The sequence below is a fragment of the Hordeum vulgare genome, chromosome 6H, assembly GCF_904849725.1.
Source record: "Hordeum vulgare subsp. vulgare chromosome 6H, MorexV3_pseudomolecules_assembly, whole genome shotgun sequence".
In the NCBI taxonomy this organism is placed as follows: Eukaryota; Viridiplantae; Streptophyta; class Magnoliopsida; order Poales; family Poaceae; genus Hordeum; species Hordeum vulgare.
Window position 1 is genome coordinate 172560010 of NC_058523.1, and position 14126 is coordinate 172574135.

The window sequence follows — 14126 nt, forward strand, 5'->3', positions numbered from 1 at the left end:
ACACTATGTGGTCTAGTAGAGCGTGCTACCCGCTGCTAAAAAGGATGATATTGAAGATTAAGTCTTTGTTGCAGAAGTTGTTGGGTGAGCCGAACACAACCTCCAGTGTTACCATGCCCAAGCAACGGGCTTAGATACTTGGGGTTACTCCTTTAAAGGTAGTGTTGCTGGGTTAGATTCTTGATGGGTCTATGCCATCTTTTTCACCGTATCTGAGTAAATCAGGTTAAGGTACTTCCTTCGTCCATAAGGACTCTCGTGAGGTGATACCTGACTATGACGGGGTCTAGGGCAAGGGCGGTTGACCCTCCGTGACGGATACTGGGCGGGTGGTCCCTACGATCGAAGGTAATTGGTCAAGCCGACCATGGGTTACACTTTGGGGCTATGGGATTACGACACAAAACTGCTGAAGGGCTCATTTCTTTTCCTTCTTTGGTATGTGAGTGAGATATATCATATTCATGGATTTTAGTTCCAGGGGGGCTGTTTCTAGCGTGTAGTGTTCGGACCACGGGGCTCCTTATTGTCCTTGCTTCGTTGGCCCTTGCCTTGTCTTTGACTGCTAATTTGCTGGCCTGCTTAAACACCCAATAGTTATGATTGTTGTAGGTGGCGGGCTTGTCTTTGGTGTTGTGGATCTAGCAGAGTCTCTCCATAATTTTATCTAATGGAGTTGATCCATCCCTTTTCCCTTTGAAGGGCTTTTTTCGGTGTCCGGATTTAGAACTGCGAAAGCCGGCATTAATGGCCGTGTCGCCGGCGTCGTCATTACAGTGAGGATGTTTGCTTTTGTTTCTTCTTGGCTTGCCATTCCCGTGCTGAACTTCAGAGGTACCAGGGTCATTTGAATTATGGATGCGCCGAGCTAGCCAATTGTCCTAACCCGGGCAAAAGCGGGTCATGAGGGAAGTGAGAGCGGACATTGTTCTCGGCTTATCCTGGCCGAGATGGCCTGCCATCCATTCATCCCGGATGTTATGCCTGAATGAAGCTATTTCCTCGGCATTTGGACATTCCACTATCTAGTTCTCTTTGGTGAGGAACCTATTCCGGAATACTCTGGCCGACTCGGCCGCCTTTTGGACGACGTCTTTGAGGTCCCAGGAGTCCGGGGGTCGGACTTAGGTTCCCTGAAAATTGGACAGGAAGGCTTCCTCGAGCTCTTCCCAACTTTCGATAGAATCTTCGAGTAGGTTGTTGAGCCAGTGTTGTGTTGGCCCTTTAAGCTTTAGGGGCAGGTACTTGAGGGCATGGAGGTCATCTCCCCAGGCCATATGTATGTGGATAAGGAAATCTTCTAACCACATGGTGGGATCCATGGTGCCGACATATTGCTCTATGTTCACGGGTTTAAACCCTTCTAGAAATTGGTGGTGCATGACCACATCTATGAAGCATAGTGGGTGAGCGACACCTCTCACCCGGGCAAATACTGTGCCGAATATCACGTGTTGGTTGTGCCTGGTACGATTCCCGATCTGTGTTTCTATAGGCACACCAAGGTTCCTCTTCATCCCGTCGAGTGGGAGAGTGCCGTCTAGATCCATATATGGATCTGTTACAACATGGTCTATTGTCTAAGTACTGACTTAGGTCATATTTCCCCCTGGGATGTACGTGTTCTTTTCCTTTCCTACCGGGAGGCTCAGGTCTATACTCGGTTTCTCCGGGCGCTCTGTCGCGCCCTCAAGGTGTACGATCGGGCTCGTCATAATGTGTGCATCTGGGGGGACACGGGTTCTGGGGCCTTGTCATCGAACTAAGTTAGAAGGTGCCACCGTAAGTAGGTTTTGTTATGAGCCGGCCACTTAGTTCCATATCCTACTTTCGCTGCCAATACTTTTGTCCATCTATTATTGATGTTTTCTTCTTCGGCTTGAAGCTGTTGTTGCTTGACCTAGAGGCTCCGAGAGGTAGCTATGAACAGCTACCTGAGTTGTTCGTGAACTTCAGGATCCTCAGGAATTGTGAATTCCTCGGCTTGCAAGATGTCCTTTACGTCGTTGGGACAGAGGTAGTTGTCATCGTCTGAATCGTCGAGGTCGTCGGGATCGAACTGCCCCTCTAGCTTCTTTGGATCTTCCATTGATTGCTTGGGAGCTCCGAGGTTACCAGTGTCCTATTGGGTTAGGTTCTCCCAGTTCCCTATACGGTCCCCCTTCCCTTGTTCGCCTTGCATTGTTTTCCTTTCTTTCGACACTTTGATGGCTTGTCCTCGAACTTATCATCGTTTTGTGGAACGTTGGTATGGTCGCCATTGTCGTTAGGCATTTCCACCATGTATACATCATAGGTGGAGGTGTCAGTCCATCGCCTGGTGTTTACAGGGGCAGGGTCATCGGCTGCGTAATTCATGTCTTCGATATCCTCGGAGGCGTAATCCAGCAAGCGAGTTAAGTCTTCGACGGTAGCTACCAAGTGGGTGATGGGTGCGGTGAAAAGGTCCTCGTAATCCACATCCGGACCGGTCTGAGTATAGCTCAAGTCAGGTTCATCCATAATTGTCAATGATTGGATCCGGTCGAGCGCCTCCTTTGACATCGAGAGGTTGTCCAGATTGATATCTTGATGATTTTCGGAGATGACCTCTGTTTCTTCCATGGGGGAAGTGAGTTCGGCCATGGCCGTCTACAGTTGTTCGGGCATAGATGTCGGGTCCGGACTCGAAGCCAACTCTCCGAGGAGGGAGCCGAGGTCATGGTTGGACAAGAGACCTGAAGTCAAGGCCTCGGGATTTTGGAGCTCATCAGGAAAAACCATGACCTTAGCAGGGAGAAGATTGCCCCGGGAGTCGGTGGGGAACTCGAGGTTCTAGAACCCTATCTCCTGATCGGGGATGAGACATCTGATCTGGCCAAGGCGGCAAGTCGGGTAAGCATGCAGCGTGAAGCCGCCGAACGTGAGAACCTGTGCAGGGACGAAGATGACCCCGTTGCAAATTCGATATCTTACGATTAAGTGGGCGATCAATCCTTCCGAGGATCCCACATGGGAACTCTCAATGAAAGCACCAATGTCGGTGTCAAAACCGTAGGATCGATGGGTTGTAGGAGGCAAAGGGGACGGTGTTTTACACAGGTTCGGGCCCTCTTGAGGAGGTAAAACCCTACAGCCTTCTTGATTATATTGCTGGAGTATGAGGATTATAGAGTTGATCTACCTGAAGATCGTATGAATTAAACCCTAGATGAATCAACTTGTGTATGCGGATGAAAACACCTGGTTTATATAGACACTAGGGGTCCCTAGGGTTACGTACAACCGTCCTCGGTCACGGGTAAACATGCCAATCTAGCCTACACAAATTCGATGACACGCCAACCTTTGGAGCTTTCCTTCTTGTTTACGAGATCATCATTTCGTCTGGTCTTCAACATTGTGGCCCATTAGGTCAGCCCATGGACAATAATTTGACCTCCTAAGAATCCCTTAATCCCGGACTCCCTCCATCTTCAAGTAAGACTACTGCGACCGAGCATCTCGCGGACATCCACGACAGCGAGTGTGGCAGCCAAGCCTCGCCCTGCACCCTCACAGGGAAAGCCTACAGAGAAGATTGCTTCTAGTCCACCTCCCTCCAAGACATGGCCGAAATGGTAAGAATATGTGAAGCATACCAGTTCCACACCAAGCCAGTCTTTCATCCCTCTTAGGCAGTCCAAACTATCCCACTCTATTTGCCCTTCACCGTCTGGGGGCTGGATTTATGGGACCTTTCCACTGCGTTATCGGTGTTTACCAATACCTATATGTCTCCATCGACAAGTTCACTAAATGGACTAAAGTGGAGCATGTCCGCACCATCGCTGCCCAATTGGCTGTCAAGTTCATCAAGGGGCTGGTGTGCGACTTCGGGGTCCCTAACCTCATAATTAAAGACAATGCTAACAAGGTCACTAGCAGCGCCTTCCGTGACTAGTGCGACAATATAGGCACCAAGATCTATTTTCTCTCCATTGCACACCCTCGCACGTAGAGGTGCCAAAGGAACTCAAGACCAGAAAATTTGACATGATGAAAATCGGCGAGCGAAATTGCAAATAAGAACTTCTCTGTGAGCTATGGTCCATCCACATGACAGTGACTAAGTCCACCGGCAAGACGCCCTTCTTCCTCGTGTAGAGCACACATGTGATATCCCGACAGAGCTCTCTCATGTACCGCCCCGGGTGTTGGCCTATGACGAATTGAGAAAAGCTCAACTAAGGACCAATGGTTATTTGCATCTAGGGTTGTATAGTGGCAGTTGCATTTGGGCAGTGCTATGATCAGATCATGGCACTCCCCAAGTTAAACTACCAATGATCAGTGCTACCATCATAACATGACAAATTGCTAAATCCAAGTGCAACTATCAAATTTGTCCAACTACTATTATATTTGGCATTCAAATTTGTCCTACTAGTATGCACATGCATTGTACTACTATGATCATGCACTCACATACCACCTACTAGGTGGTCACTGTGGGATCACTAGAAGGGATGTCTAGAGGGAGGTGAATAGACTACTTGACAAATTAAAACCTAGCGTTTTCCCAATCTTAATGTTTAGAAGATTTTAGCAATTATAGCAAGTCAAACACTCCTAGAAATGCAAGTCTATGAGTATAGCAACAGAAAGTAGAGATATGCACATGTAAAGTAAGTAGTAAAGTTAGGAAGATCAAACACAAAGATTGACATGGAGATTTTTGGCGTGGTTATGGGTTGTGCTATCGTACGTCCACGTTGATGGAGACTTCAACCAGCGGAGGGTAACGATAGCGTGAGTCCATGGAGAGCTCAAGCCACAAAGGGTCCATGGAGAAGCAACCTTGTCTATGCCATCATGCCTTACGCCCACAAAGGACTAGCCTCACTCGGGGTAGATCTTCAAGAAGTAGGAGATTTCCTTGCCCTTACAAACTCCTTGGTTCAACTCCACAACACGAAGTAGGAGGCTATAAAGCGACACCTAAACAATATATGAGACACCTCTCTCCAAAAGGTAATATATATGCTAGTATGATGAACTCTTTGCTCTGATGCTTCGAAAGATAGTCTCCTCAACACTCAATTCACTCTCTCATAGATCTGGCTTGGTTAGAAGAGATTGATTAGGTGGAAAGAAACTTGGGGAGGCTAGAAATGAATATTCTTATGGTAGGAATGCAATATCTCGATCTCAGCACATGAGTAGGTGGCTCTCTCTTAGTAAAATGATTGGGGCAACTATTGGTTCGTTCTGAGTGCTTCCTCTATGAATGAGAGGAGGAGGAGGGGTATATATAGGCATCTCCAAAAATCTAACTGTTACAACATTATTGCCTAACTCGGCGAAACTAAAGTAAAACTCGGTTGCATCCACTAGTGCAAAATGCGGCAACTTTTGGCGTTTCGATGAGACCGATATACGAATCTTGGTGGGTCCGATTTTGGCTAGCCTAGGTAGTTACCAGACTCGGTGGCACCGATTCCTAAAACTCAGAAATTCTGATTCTTAGAAATAGGTAGACACAAAGTTGGTCACTAATTCTTGGTCAAACCGAAAGCAGACTTGGTGGCACCGAGAAGAAAGGTTTGGCCTGGGATTTGTGTGAGGCTTAACTCGTAAGGACCGAATGCAAATTTTTGGTGGCACCGAAGTTTAGATATTCAGGATTTCGGAAAAAATATTTGTGGGAGAATTTCATGAGTATTTTTGGTGGCTATCTTTAAGGACTTGAGCAACCAGGTCATCGTAGTCTCATCCCCTTTTAATAGCATTGGCTTGCCGATGGATGCAAATGTGATTTCTCACAAAATATAAAAGGTAGAGTATTGAAGCTTGAAGCTTGGACAATCCTATTCCTTTCCTTCCTTGGGACTTCTCCTCACAATCCTTAGCAAGTGATGTGTGTGGACTATATCTGAAATACACTAGGTAAAAGTATAATCCAATAGACAATCTATGTTGTCATGAATTATCAAAACCTCCAAGGGATCATATGTGCTTTCAATCTCCCCCTTTTGGTGATTGATGACAACATACAATCAAATATTCAAATAAATATAGGTAGTAAAGTATGACTGCTTTGAAGGACACATGACTAATACAAGTTCCCCTAAATGTGTCTAATCCATTTTAAGGGATCTTTACTTTAGACAGCATGGGCACACACATAGTAGAAGGGACAAGACAAGTCATGTGAATCTTGGCTATATGCATCAAATATATGTGAATGAAAAGTCTCCAATGTTTAAGATTTACTCTTGCAAACAATATGTGCAAGATGCAAGAGATCATCTTTAAGAAGGATATGATCCATATACTTACCTTGGAGTTCTTGAGCATCTTAATAGTAGGAACACACTTGAGAGAACAATTGTTAGATAACACAAGTGTATTCTATTGTAAAATTGCAAAGAGCTTCAAAAGTATCAAGACATGGAAGACATGTTGAAAATAGGATTTGATGATAGATATGTCTCCAAGAACATTCAGAACTCTATCCCCTAACTATTAACATGTAGGTTTTCCTTCCTCTCCACCTAAATCATAGCACATAGATATTGGGAGTAGGTAGGGTGAAACAAGTCCAATACAAGAAAGAAAATAATACTTCAATAAAACTTTATCTCCTCCTTAATGTGGCTCTCCCCCTTTGATATCACTCCCCCTTAAAGATTATCCCCCTTGAATCATAAGATTTTCTATATCTCCCCCTTTGGCTTTAATTTCCAAAACGATTATAGAGTAAGGGTCCCTTGAGAGTAAGGGATCCTGGAATTTTCTCCCTTTGATATAGATAAGGGTTCCTTGATTTATATCCTCTTGAGTAGGGATCCCAGATGATACTCCCCCATTTGATATTCATTTATCCCTCGAGAAAAGGTTGAGATAAAGGCAAATATCTCAAGTATTATAAAAATTAGGAGTCTCCGAGGCAAAATTATTGGATAGAACCGAGAATGATCTTATGCCTCTAGAGAAATTAGTATGATCGATTTTCCCAGTTCATAGGGACCGAGTTTCGAAGTATAAACTTAACTACTTTGAAAGAATGGGGTGTCTTTTATCACACGAAAATAAATGCATCTTGGACATTTTGAGTCAAGTCTTTCAGAAATTTTGGCCAAAGCTCTGAGAAAATATTCAAATAATTTTTCAAAGATTTGCCATGAATTTTCACAACTAGATGAGAATAGAATGATTCCAAGAAATCTTGCAACAAAAATATTAACCATACAAGAAGTTTCATCTAGATGTTGGCCAGTGACTAGGGCACCTATATTAGAGTACATTGACTTAAACAGCCAAGCAATAATACTTTATCATAGGTGATACTCATCGTTAAGCTCAAAATGGGGTTACCATTTTTTGTTTTGCATTTTAATGTCTTCATGACTCTTGAGTTTCTTTACCTCATGACTTGGTGTAAAGCTTTATCAAGGATATCAGTACATACCTCTAAGAGATGAAGATGACATGGTGTGTAGTTCAACTTGTTGTGGATGCTCAATGTTCATGAAGATCATCTTGAATTGAGCAACCCTTCTTGTTTAGGTCCAATTTTCACCTACATAGTTTAGTCATGCAAGGAAGAACATAATATATACAAATGATAAGAGTGACTTTATTCTATAAATTATTGTCAAGCATATGATTTTGTTGTCTACTTCCTCCATCTCCAAGGAATGGGTTGCTGATATTTGGCCATAACAAGATTGCTTTTGATGTGAGTTGATAGCAATCTTGTGGAGTGTAGTTCTTCTAAGTACCTACAAAAGGTTAGATGCAATACAAGGGAGCATAGTTTTCCAAGATATAAGATAGTGTCATATCAATAGCATCATGGAATAATCAATTAATCTCATGCCCATGGATGCATCCAAGTGAGTCTAGCTCAAGTTTGAAGCATCAATAATGTTCAACTCACTCCTCAAGTGACAAAAGACTTTCTCATCAAGTGGCTTAGTGAAAATATCGACAAATTGTTTTTTGGTACGAACATGCTTGAGATTAATATCTCCTTTGCCAACATGATCACGAATGAAATGATGTCAAACTTGAATATGTTTAGTTCGAGAATGTTGCACGGTATTATGAGAAATCTTAATAGCACTTTCATTGTCACACAACAATGGAACATGTTTCAAATGTATGCCATAATCCTTAAGAGTTTGCGTCATCCATAGCAATTGGACACAACATGATCCCGCGGCAATGTATTCCGCTTCAGCGGTAGATAGAGATACTGACTTTTGTTTCTTGGGTGACCAAGACATAGGAGATCCCCGAGGAAATTGATACATACCAGAGGTGGATTTACTATCAACCTTGTCTCTGGTATAGTCTGAGTTGGAATAGCCAACAAGATCAATAGAGGATCCCTTGGGAAACCAAATGACAAAGTTTGGTCTATGTATCAAGTATCTCACAATTATTTTCATGGCCTTTAAATGACACTCCTTGGGTGCCTCTTGATATCAGGCACACATGCACACACTTCGCTTGATATCAGGATAGGAGGCACATAGATATAGCAATGAACCGGTCGTTGATTGATAAACCTTTTGATCAACCGGTTTGTCCTCGTTCGTGAGGTCAACATGTCTACTTGTAGGCATGGGAGTTCTCATACCTATGCATGCTTGTATGTTGAACTTCTTGATCAAGTCCTTGGAATACTTGGTTTGGGAGATAAATGTACTTTCTCCCATTCTTTTGAGTTGCAAAACAAGAAAGAATTTCAGCTCACATATCATGGACATCTCATACTTCTTGGACATCAACCTACAAAACTTCTCACAAAAATGTGGGTTAGTAGATCCAAACATAATATCATCCACACAAATTTTGCACACAAATAATTCAACATTAACTCTTTTAGTGAATAAGGTTGCGTCAATTTTACCAATCTCAAAACCATTTAGGCATTTGTACTAAGTTTGAGGTGCTTGTTTAAGACCATAAAGAGCTTTACGAAGTTTATAAACATGATTAGGGTTCGTAGGGTTCACAAAGCCGGGAGGTTGTTTGACATAAATTTCCTACTCAATTTGACCATTTAGAAAAGCACTTTGGATATCCATTTGGTAAAGAGTGATATCATCGTGATTGGCATAAGAAACAAGAATGTTGTGGGGACCCCGACTCATAAGTCGTGCTCATCGAATGTACGTCTACACTAATCCCAGAGATCATTGCTCAATGAACACACAGAAGATGAATTACAAGAGTCTTACATCCATACATACAGTCTGATACAAATAGATACCATTAAGGTCAAGTGTTACATAGATATGGCCTCAAAGGCCGACACACGAAACATAACTAGCAGCAGAATTCTTGAATGAAAGCGCGAACCCATGCCACCTGCCTTCACCCTACATACATTCTGAATGGGAAGCGTCCTAGTTTGCATGTTCATCACTGACGAACTCTTCTCCGTATTCCTGCTCTTCCATTCCTCGCCAAGTAAATAACTAGTGGCAAGCCAATGAGTACTTTGAATGTACTCACAAGTAACCCATGTTGTGGAACAAGGCAATAACAATGCACGATATAGAAGTGACAGGTAAATTGCGGAATGCAAATTTCTAAGTGCACATGATCAATTTCTTACGAGGGCATGCATCAGGAAGTAACCGATATCGATACGAAGAAGTTACAGATATCAATATCAACTCAGGGTTGAACATCCAATGTTCAACCATCATGCCAAGTCGTCTCACTTAGCTCATGAATCATACTATCATTTTTTGACGCAGTCACACACCAGATGTGAAAACATATGGACGTAGTATAAGAAGCACCACCCAACTGTCCTTGACCATGGACATGGATATTTGAATAGTTTTACACTCTGCACAGGTTGTGCGTTCTACCCACAAGACTCGGGAAACTTCCGTGTCATCCACGACTCATGGTATATTACATAGCCGAGGTAAGCACCCAAACCATGTTTTCTCCTGGCAATACTAAACCAAGAGTCCACTTGATTGGTACCCGCCCCCATGATGTACATCGTACGAGCCTCGCTCTAGATCGTACCATCCATGAAGGGACCAACGGTGTGCGTGGTGTCTGTGAAAGCAGTCCATGGTCGCCCTACCAGGCACGACCCCTCTCGAGAGAGTGACTCGGCTCTCCCGCTACTAGTGATGTGGGATCTCTGCTAGTATTAACCAAGATAATGAACAAAGCCATGTCCCACAAAGGGTTATCATGGTCGCACATGTAAGGTTGGGACGGTCGACAAATCTTACATCTGATCCGTTTTCAAAGGCACACACTCACAACTTTCTCTTGTACACCACTTATTTCTCAAGGGGTCACCTAGATCAACATCATCACCCTGGGGCATTAGTGGCACTCGACGGGGGCTTTCGAAAAACTCTTCGAAATCATCTCTTTTCCCTCACTTTGCATATTCCCATCCCATTTGTGTAGCCACTACTAGCATGCTAACTACTTCCCATCCCGCACAACCCTCATAGGAATGTAGGATCATGCTTAGTTCAAGTATCAATGAGGAACCATCAGAGTCAACCCACCGAGGTGCTCACTGATTCAATATGCTTCAGATGCAACGAAATAAGGTGTCATGCGACATGCATAAAAGGGCTTCATAGTCATGGTCAAAGGGCTGCTTGCCTGGCACAACAAAGTCTCCAGGGTCTTAAAATATTCTGGTCGAAGCCCATCATTAACCACCCAATCTATCATTGCAATTATAACGAGAATAATAAGACCATAACAAAAACAGGAAAAATAACACACAAAGAAAAATATCAACCTATTTATGGAAAATACTAGTGTGAGTATTAGTGTTGTAAAAATTGTTAGGTTTTATTTTTGAAGTGTAAAAAGTTGTAAAAAACATTTTAACAGAAGGTTAAAATGCTTTAAACAATGCTTTTAAAATAAAATAGTGTCTGAAACCTTTTTCAAAAATTCCACAAGTGGCATATTCAAATATGTTGTAATATTACAAACTTTAAGAAATTTGAACCACTACATTTGGACTAATATTTTAGCGAGAGGAAATATTTGAAATACTGCGAGAAAAATAAAAATAAAAGGGGTACTATGCCAACGGGCCAGATCCAGCCAGCTGAGCCAAACCCAGCTAGCCAGGCCTGCATAGGCGAGCCAATAAACCCGCGTGCATCAACGAGAGGGCAGGGAGGTACAAGGTGTAGTGGAGGCTGACGAGTGGGGTCCCCATGTTCGGGTCGTCGTGAAACTCTGTCCAGAGAGTGGCAATGCTCACCGGTGGCGGAGGAAGGCATGGCGAGGGCGGCTCGAGGTGGTAATGGAACCAACATGGACCCGTCGCTCTAGTGGTGGTCGAGGGAGCAGCTGGGGTGGCCGGAGTTATCGGTGATGAGGAGGCTGCGATGGAGGGCTTCAGGAAAGCTCCAAGCCAATGCTTCCGTGCGGCAATCTACGCGGGAGAGAGAGGGAAAATCATTAGAGGGGAAAGGGAGGCCCGAAGGATAGGGAAGGAGGGCCGGGGAGAGGGCGTACCTCGAGATCAATGGTGGCCCGACACGGTAGAGCTCCAGTCAATCTCGAGCACCGGGGGCTCAAAGGGAGGATTGGGTGGGCCTGGGGCTCGATTGGTAGAAGGAGAGAGGATCCGGAGGGGAGGAGGAGCCTTGGGGTGGCCTTAAATAAGCGAACGGCAGAGGCAATGTGCAACACCCGCGGCAGGGCTCCAGAGCGAGTCCTTGGGCTGTTGCGGCCAGCTGCATGGTATGGGCACGACCAGTGGACTACATGCGATACCGTGGTGGGAATGGGGACAACCGGAGGCGAATCTGGGCGTTGTGCGTGTGAGCTCACCGATTCGGGGCCTCGGGAGCAGCGCGCGCATGCGAGGGAAGCAGCAGGAGGGACATAAAGGAGGGGGCCGTTGTCCTGGCGGCTTGAGAACGTCGAGACGTTTAGCCTAGCACGGGGGGGGGGGGGGCTAGAGGAGGCCAGGAGATGTGCAGGGGGTGAGGTCATCACTTCGGCCATCCTCTAGCATGCTCTAGAGCATGCATATGGCCCGCGACATGATAATGTTGCTGACACGCTCTGGCGTGGCCACTAGTGTCAACCGGCCACAGGAGGGATAAACAAACGGGAGGAAGTGTTGGATGCTTTGTGTGATGGCCAGGAAAGGGAGGGAAGAAAGAGAGGGGAGGAAAAGTGTTGTCCATATGGGAGTAAGTGGACTTTCACCACCTTAGTCATGCATCTAGATGTTCGGGTGCCTCGTGGGGGTGTTCTAGGTCTCACGGAAGATGTGGTAAGATTTTGGTGGTAAGGGGAATAGTTTTGGGGGTAAAAGAGTAGTTTTTTGTTTCTGTCTCAAGGTGATTGATGGGGTTTCGGTCAAGATACCCTTACTCATTTTTTGTGTAACTTAACATCATGGAGTTGTGGGTAAAAACAACTGGGATTACCAAACTTGAGCGCATTTGAGAAAGGTTGGCAACACAAACTTGAAAACCCTAGAAATGGACATGATCACATTTCAAGAGGCTAGGCTTGTCTTATCTATCCCCACAAATGCACAACTTGGTGTAGCATCGTTATTTGGGGTCTAGATCACTCCTGTAAAGTTTGAGATGAGTTGGATAAACTTGGCAATGTAAAGTTGCTCAAATTTGTTCTAGGCAAAGACAGTTTTGGGCTATTTTGGTGAACCAAATCAACTTCGATTGAGATGAAATTTTGCAGGATCACCAGATATATCATGTCTGACTTGCTAGGATTATCCTTGAATTAATGGAGAATATTTGCTATGGAAATATTTCTAAAGCTTGAAATAGGCAGAACGGGTTTGGAGGGGTTTCGTCCAATATTTTGAACATGACCATGTGTTGAAACTCTTATATATGGAAAATATATGTCCATTGAGTTTCCCTAAATTTTCTCAAATATTTTTGAAGTAAAAAAATAATTTTTCCCAATAAAATACCATTTCTGGTCTCAAAAATAAGTATTGAAGTAAAATAGGAAAATAAATATTAAAATAATTATTTTGTGGTTTTGGAAGTCTTTTTGATAATAGTACGCAAATAAAATCTTTGGGGTATAACATCTATCCTAAATTGAGGAATTTTAGGACATATCTCAACTCACGGGTATTTTGAAAGCTTAAAATAAATAAATGCCTTTTGATTGACATAATATTTTACAAAATTAGTTTTTGGTCCTATACACATGACATGATCATTGGTTAAAGGTTTGTGTCAAGGAGATGAGTTCTTGAGAGAAGAATTTTTTTTGTTATTTAAAACACAATCAATCACGCAAGCAAGTAACAACCATATCAACAATCACAAGCACACAAAAAAATTAAATGGTTCTAAATTTTGTAAAAACATAATGTAGCAAAGTGGTACAAACACACGGTGTGATAGACCTACCCCTTACAAGAATCGCGTCCCCGAGATTCCTAGGTTAAGCACTAAAGAGATAAGGGAACTCTCATCTAAGGTAGTTATCAAGCTCCCATGTTGCTTCCGCTTCGGTGTGGTTGCTCCACACGACCTTGAAGTACTTGATGGTGCGGCTTCGGGAGGACCAATCGGCTTCGTCCAAGAAGTGGACTGGTCTCCCACGATAAGTGAGGTCTGGCTGAAGGTCGATAGCTTGATGATCGATGTCCTTGTAGACATTGGGGCGGTTGGGAACTTGGAGGCACTTCTGGAGTTGTGACACTTGGAATACGTCGTGCACATCCGAGAGCTCGGAAGGTAGCTCTATTTGGTAGGCAACTTCTCCTCGTCTTGCGCTGATCTTGAAGGGGCCTATGTATCTTCGTACGAGCTTTTCTTTGACATGGAAGTGCTTGGTTTCCTCGAGAGACGTGACTCGAAGGTAGACATGATCTTTGATGTTGATGTCCACTTCTCGGTGGTGTGAGTCGGCGTAGCTCTTCTGTCTTGACTTTGTAGTTTCTAGACATTCCCTGATGAGTTAAAATTGTTCTTCAGCTTCACAGAAATAATTGGTCGAAAAATTGGTCCTTCTCCGGTATTTGACTAGTTGAGAGGAGTGTGCCACTTGCGTCAATACAACACCTCAAATGATGGCATCTAAAGACTGGACTGATAGCTGTTGTTGTAGGAGAACTCAACAAGGAGTAAGTAGTCTTC